At 44.3% G+C, this 8,990-nt stretch overlaps 1 long non-coding RNA gene across 1 annotated transcript; it reads right to left on the reverse strand.

Annotated features, from left to right (window-relative positions):
- Positions 1 to 2,297: 2,297 nt before the first annotated feature.
- LOC309346590 lies at positions 2,298 to 8,685 on the reverse strand. The gene is made up of 2 exons (XR_014158698.1): positions 8,593 to 8,685; positions 2,298 to 2,892 (listed from the first exon to the last, which is right to left on the reverse strand). It is a non-coding gene; the product is annotated as an uncharacterized lncRNA (long non-coding RNA).
- Between the last annotated feature and the right edge of the window lie 305 nt (positions 8,686 to 8,990).

The raw sequence follows: 8,990 nt of genomic DNA on the forward strand, positions 1-8,990 counted from the left end.
CCCTCTGTGGTTCAAAGGGCAGTGGTGTGAGAGAGGGTCTTCTCTGTGGTGGCCCCCAGGTCGTGGAATGTCTTCCCCTCTGAGGCATACAATGGCACAAATATGTGCATTTGTCAGGATGCATCTCTTTACCCCTGCATTTAGTCTTCCCTCCTTCTGGCCTGCTGTTTGGTTGACTTTGTCACTGGTTAGTTTTGTGGTTTTATTTTATAACTTAATGATAATTTGCACATATTTTAAATATGATCTTTTTGTAACTCTCCAAGGGGCCGTTTGGTGAAGAGTAGGCTGTAAGAACAAATAGTGAAATAGATCAATATCCTGCTGCCTCACAGTGTGAATGTCAGCCTTTGTTGCAAAACCTTAGCTGTGCCTTCACATTTTCCAGCAAAACTTCCACCATACAGATGTTGCTGTTGTAAAAATGGAGCCAGAGGGGAGTTTGAAAATACAGACGACAAGCTGGATGCCTTAACATGAGCCTGAGCTGACCATACAGCCTCCAGGAGGGTTCCCTCTCCTTATAGTTTTGTCCTGTGAAGGATATATTGGCTGCAGAAAGGCAACTGGTGTAGACCTCTGCCAACAAAGTAGAGAGCAAAGGACAGGGCAGCACTGTGGCTTGGTGATTTATTAGCTACCAGGCTCAGCTGGCTGGTTGGGACATCCATGATTTGCTAGTTCCCAGAAGAGGTTGTAATCTTGGCTTGTGGCTGGCTCCCATCAGTTCCCAACAAAGAGTCCAGATTTTCCATTGTCAAAATCAATGGGATTTTGTTTTCCTTTTTTTTGTTTCATGTATTCACAAAATGAGTTGGGCTTTGTGGCTACAGATGGGCACAGGCTGGCTGGTGAAATTCCAATCTGTCCAGCATAGCTCTTTTAAGACTTGGCGCCCAAGAGAGGCTTGAGAGCAAATGCAGTTGCACCCAAGGTTAAGCAGGGCTGCCTATTATGCCAAGAGTTCTTTAAAATATATGTATTTTAGGGAGAATTCCATTATGTAATGGAATCTGAGATATATTGCGGCCCCCCTTTTATATTATATATATAGTATATAATCACCCAAAAGCTGCAACTTGCTCATTTTACTCCTCAAGTAATAATTATTATTATAAGCAGGAGGGAGGAAAGGAATTTATAGCATCAACTTCTCTGTTGGAGAGACGCCTTCTTGCAACCGGCGGCTCAGAGCTTCCTGGAGCTCCGGGAGGGACTATTTGGGGGCTGAGTAGAAGAGAGAGGCAGGTTGTTTTCCAGAAATGCATCTGGAGCCCTTGCTTAGACACGAAGGAGGAAAGGCGTCATTATTTGTCATTATTGCTGCCGGTCCCCTTTCGCCCCCGACTGCAACTCTTGAGATCCTCTGCATTTTGCCGAGCCTGCTGATATCATCCTGGCTGCTGCTAATATATAAACCAGCATATTGCCCTCCCACTTACAGATTGAATTCTCACCCCAACATTTGCTTTAAATATCCGTGCTTAAGTGCAGATTTCTTTTGCTCACTGGGGTGGCAGCTTGCCAAGCTGAAGGGAAGCAAATGGAGGGAAGCTGATAAAGTGTGGAGAGAGGGGAGAAGGGAGGATATCAGGTCCTGTGGAATGCTTAAGCTGGGGACAGACTAACATGTGGCCACACAGTCTCCTAAATCAAAATTCAAAGTGGACCCTGGGGCTCTTACTTGACAGAAACACTTTGGGGCTTTTCTAGCATAGCAAAGCTGACTTCAGTAGGATTTGTGATTTTTTTTGAGTGCAGGGGAAGCTAATTCATGGCCCACAGGACGTACCTAGACTTCTAGAGCACCTCACCTCTGGTCAGACAAAATATTTGGGGCAAAAAGAATTTTGATTATACCAGAGATGGTAGGGGCTATGGCCCTCCCGATGTTGTTGAACTACAACTCCCATAACTTGCTGAGGTAGGAAGGGTCCTATATCCTGATGAGTAGAATAAATGGACCCACACTCAGAGATCTGAGAGGTTGAGGCCAGGACCCTCTGTGATGTTGTACTGGAACTTGGGGCACACCTACCTTGTAGGGTACAGCCACTCGGGATAAGGATTTGTCTCAGGTTGGCCCTGGATCAAAAAGCCTGAAAGTTTCCTTTGTCTCAGCCAACCTCCTGATGATGGTGGCTGTGTGCTAGTGGGTGGGGGAAGGGACAGGAATCTGCTTAATGGTGCTCTCATCTTGAAGAATGATGAGAGTCTGATAAGCAGGCTGAAGGTTTCATATTCTCCTCAGCTCCCTCACCCCAAGCTCAAAAGAAGGCATTGATGGTATGCAGGCATTGTTTCCTGTTACTAGACTTTATTAGGTAGAAGACGTTGCTTTACCAGATTCCTCAGACTCGGAAGACATCATTATCCCTCAGAGCACAGGAGACAGCGGCTGCAGAGTTGGGCAACAGCTCTGGCCCAACAGCAGTAACTGTTTGGTGTCAGTATCCAGAAGGTCTGAGATATGTATATTTGAATGTCATTTGGCCTTGTATGCATTTTTACAAGTGATATTTCCTAAGCGGATGCTTTATGCTATTTTCTCTAGCATATGCAATTTTTTAGCACAGTGTCTCCATAGTATATGCATTTTGGCATGGGGTCTTTGATTGAACAACTGTATTGCAAAGTCCAGAGGAGTGTGAATCTTGAAATATATCCACGTCTCAGTTCATGTGTTGCTTCAGGAAGCATGACTTTGGTCGATTCTCATAAAAATTCAAATCAAACATCTCATCCCTACATGCGGCTTGGCTTGCTTAGATGAGTCATCTCATGTCAGCTTTGGCACACAGACTCGGTTTAGCTGCTCCCTGCCCACCACTGATGAAGGGGGTGGAGTAGCGATGGCCTCTTCCCCAGCCCCCTCTCTTGACGAAGCTGGCTCTGGAGGGGAAGACAAAGCAAGCACAAGAGTTCAGATGTGTAAGGTGTGTTAAGTATCTAAGCAACGGGAGCCGATGTGGGAGCTAGTGCTATTGTTTTCAGAGTGTACTTGCAAATCTTCCTGCCTGCACGCATGCGTGCCAGCAGATGCCTCTGTGTGCAACAAGACAATGCAACCTGCTGACGCAATGTGGCCTAGCAATTATTTTTAGCTCATCAACATTTTCTTGCCATAAGAGAATCAGATCAAAAGCCCCACCCCCATGTGTTGCACTGCCAGGGAGATCTACTGTTGCTCCAACCCAGACGAGAGGTCCAAAGTTGGCTAAGAGCAGGACATGAAGCCTCAAGTGCCCCTCATTTGAACAGGAAGGATGCCCCCCAAAAAGCCTGGGGCTTCATGTTATGAAGGCAGGAACACCTGGCTGGGGAAAAACAAAAAAGACTGAATTGTCAGCAGAACGACAATAATCTCATTTTTAATATTTGATGGGAGGGAGAGGTGGAAAAGAGAGATTTTTAGAAAAAGCTCCCAGAGGAATCCTTGCCAGCTTTCCAAAGCACTTAATTCTGCCTCTTTCTTTCCATCTCTGGATCAGTCTGGGAGCATGACAGCAATTTTTGAAATAGTCTTTCTTTTTCTCCTGGAAGGAAGGAAGGAAGGAAGGAAAATGTATATTGTGCCGAGCTACAATTCTTTTCATTTTTGTTCTTTTTCAAATCTAAATTTAATGGATCCCAACTGTTACCTGCCTCGTTAGAATGTATGTACTCCAGATTGCAACTATCCAGGTTGTTTTCTTTGCTTTAAAATAAAGGTCACAAGAGAGAAGGGAAAGGAACTGCTGTAGATCATGGGAACAGGAGAGCTGCATCTGTCCCCTGTGCATAGATGGTGGCACTTGGGCCCCACTTACTCATGGGGGAAATGGGGAACTGAAATTCCCAAGATACAGTGTCATGTGCTAGAGGACTGAGCATCTGGTTCTACATGGAACATGCAAGAGATAACTGGATTACTCGCAGCAATGAAAAATGGACATTTATACACAATTCTCTCAAAGTGGGGGAACTCGAATTATATCACAAATAGTTTAAGTCCGTGTGTGTGTGTGTGTGTGTGTGTGTGTGTGTGAGTGAGAGAGAGAGAGAGAGAGAGAGAGAGAGAGAGTGAGAGAGAGATGGGGGTGTTGAATTTTGTACACATATAATCCTAATCTGAAAGAGACACATTAGCAATTATTTTCCTATGAATATGGGACATTTTTACTACTCGAAAATGTTTAACAGAACATACATAATCGGTCTGTGACAATAATTTGTTTTAAACTGTTTTTTATATTGAGTTTAAAATTGCTATAACCCACCCTGGGACCTTACGATGAACTGTGGTTAAGAAATTTTTAAATAATAATACTATATTTCTAGGCACCCTAGAAAGCTTGTATTTATTATGTGTATAGTTGAAGACACACTAATTGCTAGCAAAGCATGAAATGAGAATTTGCCATTTGTAAACCTCTCCCTAGGAATAGGGGGCATGAGTTATATTCCCAAATGCTTAAAGTACTTCCAGTTTTTCAAGAAGGTGAAAACCGGCACACACATAGCCCTGTACCTGCTGATCACTAGAAAAGTATAGATATAGTAGCAACTCTTTGTGACAGGAAGTTCCAGTGGCTGGGACTTTTACAGAATCAGCTTCCTTGTGAGGAGGTATAATGGAAGTTTTTTGTAATATCCCTTCCACTATTTACAAATATTTACACTGAGCAGGGGCAAGTGGGCAGGCAGCCCCATCAAATTTCTACTTCTTCCCCATCAGCTCCAAGAAATTCAAACTTCAACTTTCTCTGACCAAATGCAAATAGCCATATGACTCCTAGCTAAGGTGTGACTTGTATTTCAGTGGTGTGGTATATTAAAGTATGTTTGTAAAACAGCTCAAAGTGTTTACTTGCAGCGGACCTGGGTTTCTTGGGTTTTCTTTCCTCATGGGTCTTTCTTTCTTTCTTTCTTTCTTTCTTTCTTTCTTTCTTTCTTTCTTTCTTTCTTCACACTGATTCCTTATGCATGCACTTAAAACTCTTAATGTACATAAAACAAAAGTGGGTTTGCAAACAGACACAACATATAAGAGCCCCTGTCAAAGAGCTTCCATTCACTGGAGATCCCTCCCAAGTGTCCACTTGGGGCAGACCCAACTCTGGTTCTCAGTAATAGAGGTAATGGGCCTGGGAAGGACCAGGGGTGGGAACTATAATGGTCAGGGGCTTGGAGAGTGTGGACAAAGAAAACAGAAAGAGCAGGGATGGGTAACTCTTGGAGCCCTCATGAGGGTTGGGGTGTTTGTCGTGAATTAAGGTCTCTGGATCTGTTGGCAGGAACTGCAATGCTTTGATTGGAGGGGAGGGGGAGGTATACTGCCGACTGGGTTTCGGCCAAAGCCTTTATCACGCTCTTACAAAAGTGAGGTGTGTAATCAGTTCCAAGCTAAAGGGGGATTTACTGTTTCTTCGGGGATTCTCAGAGCTCTCCGGCAACGAAATGGAAAGACTTTATCATCTGCCTCTGAGCTTTAGGGGGTGGCAAGGAGGGAATGCTGATGAATGGTTGGCAGGGTGTTTATGTGCCAGACTCTGCTCTCAGGCAATTAACAAAGCTGGTAAAGGCTGGCAATTTATGCCCCGTCTTTGGTCTCTCCCACCAATACCAGTCTCAGATAATGGGATCATGCTGACATTGGCTTATCAGTGCTCTTTGCTCCAACTGGCTTGTCAGTTCCAATATAGACCTCCACACAGATATACTAGTGCTACCATGGGTATTTAGTTTCAGCACTGTGCTAGGAGCAGGACAGAGTGGTGCAGAGTGGTTCTGAGCATTCCAAAACCCATCTAAGCTGAATCAAATGGACCCACTGCTTTACACAAATGTTCCTGGAAAAGCTGAAGCAGTCTCATAAAAATTCATCAGCATTTTGATGTGAATTTATGCTAATACACATATTTTTGCCTAAATATTTCCCCTAATACAGTGTACGTTATGCATGTTTTCTCAAATGTTTCCATTTTCATATATAGTTTGCCCCGGTATGTGTAGCGGGGGATGGGGACAGGGGACCTTACTTGAGAATAGCATTGCAAAATTCAAAGAAGTGAGAATTTCAAATGATTTTTGCATTGTTTCAGGAAGGGTGAATTAAGTAAGTTTACCTTTAAATGTGGACTGAATCAAATATATTTCCCCTCCCATAAAAACAATGGTATCACACAGGCTAAGATCTGCAGTGTCTACCTGATTTTGGCAGGTATTTCTGCTGTGCCAAAATAGGAACTTTTAGAAGAGGAAATTTGCCTCCACCCTATTCAAAAGAAATTTTTAAAAAACATTTTAAAAACACTCTGTGCCCCTCCAGCAGTAACAGCAACTGCCCTAGTGAGGCCTGTCAGGCCCCACCCCGGGCCAGGTGGTAAGTGGCAAGAGCAGGGCCCTCAGGCACTCACACAGGGGGTCCTCCTGGACAGCAGGCAGCAAGCAGCAAGCAGTCCTTGCGAGGCTTCAGGCCCCGCCCCAGGCCAGATGGTAAGTGGCAAGAGCAGGTCCCTCAGGCACTCACACAGGGGAGACCTCCTGGGCAGCAGGCAGCAAGCAGTCCTTGTGAGGCTTCAGGCCCCGCCCCAGGCCAGATGGTAAGTGGCAAGAGGAGGGGCCTCAGGAAGCCTGTTCTATCCTCTGTAGTCCAGGGTAGCATTCATGATTCACCTACCTAATCAAGTTTTCACCTGGATTCTCCCTGGAGATTTTGGGACTGAACCAGGGAGGACATGCAAAGCAGCTTCTCTATCACTGAGCCACACAGCCCTTCAACAAGACACCCAATGCTTCCTATGCACATGTTCACAGACATATTTAGGGTTAAGTTTCATACATGCAGAAAAACAACCTTGTTTCCTGCACACAAGCAAATACTTGGTTGACCCATCATTCACGCATGCTTAACACTTGAGGGCTGCATTAAGTGATCACTTGTATGTGTGAAAAAGCCAACACATGTCAAATGCTATTCAGAAATTCCCTGTGCTTTTCAGTGAAGTTGGTTCACACATTCAGCTGCCAGTCATCGAGGATGGAGCAAACTGAGTGAAATTCCCAGTGATGCTTACTGGAACAACACTGAACAGTCAAGAACTGATCTGAACAAGCTCCCTCATTAGCTTCCTTTTGTTGCCTAATTAATTAATGTTTACAAGACTCTAAGATCCTTTTCTGAAAAGGCACTGACAGCAACACCAAGTATTTTTTATAATAGTAATAATAACTATTCTTATTATCATTAATGCTGATGATTTGCATTAGCCCCTCTTTCAGTTGCAGTCATTGCCAATGCAAAGATGTCATTGGGAATTGCTGTCCCAGCTGAAATAGACCAAGCAGACCTGCCTTAAGACTAGAGTCTTGAAATTTGGAGTGAAATTACGACTTCTCTCAGATAATCTTGAGAAAAGGGGATTGTGAAGAAACGGGCCTTTGGGTTAAAGAAGAAAGAGCAGTATCATCATTTGTGATTGGCTGGCAGTATCTGTCCCCTGGATTGGCCAAGCCTACAATAAATATAAGGCTCCTAGCCCCAGAAGAGCCTTCATATGAGACCCAAGCTCCTGCTCAGGCTCAGCTGCCCTGCTCCAGTTGTAATACCAGACACTAGCAGTTTTGGAAAATGTATTTATTTAAAATTGTTTATATCTTCATTCCTCAGGAGATCAGAGCAATGTACAATAAATACAGTAAAAAAACAACAACCCAACAACCTACAACCACATAATAAAATACAATGATGTAAAAAAACAGTACAGTGGTGCCTCGCAAGACAAAATTAATCCGTTCCACGAGTCTCTTCGTCTTGCGGTTTTTTCGTCTTGCGAAGCACGGCTATTAGCGGCTTAGCGGCTTTAAGAAAAAGGAAACAAACTCGCAAGAACTCGCGGCTTTAAGAAAAAGGAAACAAACTCGCAAGAACTCGCAAGATGTTTCATCTTGCGAAGCAAGCCCATAGGGAAATTTGTCTTGTGGAATGACTCAAAAAACGGAAAACTCTTTCGTCTAGCGAGTTTTTTGTCTTGCGAGGCATTCGTCTTGCGGGGCACCACTGTATCAGATGCCACAACAGCCAAAATATTTAGGATGACTCCAGAGTCTCTTTAAAAAGAAAAGGTTGTATCCAATGTTAGTCATACTCAGAGTAGACCCACTGAAATTCATGGACATAGCTAACTCAAAACCACGTCCTTAGAACTTATAACCAGACACTTTGGAAATGATGTTGCTCAGTAAACTGAACTGGTTTAAATGGGGTTTTCACTGTCATGGCCCTGCTTGATTATTGAGTTGTAAGTCACCTGGGCATTTGAATTAATAGAAAAGAATTACTCTTAGGTTATGTGTATGAATAAATTTATGTGCTTTGGGGAAGGACCATAGCTTAGTGGGAGAGCATGTAGAAGGTCCCTGGCTAAATCCCCAGGAAGGATTCTTGCTGTTGGTTGAACCTTGCAAAGCCCTTTGAGCTGGCCTTTGCAGCAATGCTGAGCAGCTGGTCACCTGTGTATGCAAACCCCTTTCAGCCAAGCCTCATCTTTACCGGCCCTGTACCTGGCAACATGTGTGGTGTCAGGTGTCACACAGGTAGGCGTGGCTCACCTGAAATGACCTCACAGGTCAACAATGGGGTCCTGGTGGGCTAGAAGATCCCACCACTGACCTCAGTCCTGACCTTGCTGGAGGGGCTTCCTGGGAAGAGGAAGTAAGAATAAATTTAGGTCACACATTCTTGATCTTCCTCTCTTCACAATGGGCTCTTGTTTGCCTTTATTTGTTACCAGCAGCCCTGTCATGACGACGGGCCCTTCCTGGATAGAGAATATTGACAATGCCCCTAGGTTTCTGAGAGCAAGAGCGGCAGTTGATTTGCCAGGAGAGATGAGCGCTGTCTTGCGAGTCACCTCCAGCCCTCAGAGAATTTGGCCATATTGGGGAGATAAGATGAGAGAGGATTACTTACCACTTAGCTACATCTATCCAAAAACATTTAGCCCTGA

Source organism: Podarcis erhardii, assembly GCF_964252035.2.
Source record: "Podarcis erhardii genome assembly, chromosome: 7".
Classification (NCBI taxonomy): Eukaryota; Metazoa; Chordata; class Lepidosauria; order Squamata; family Lacertidae; genus Podarcis; species Podarcis erhardii.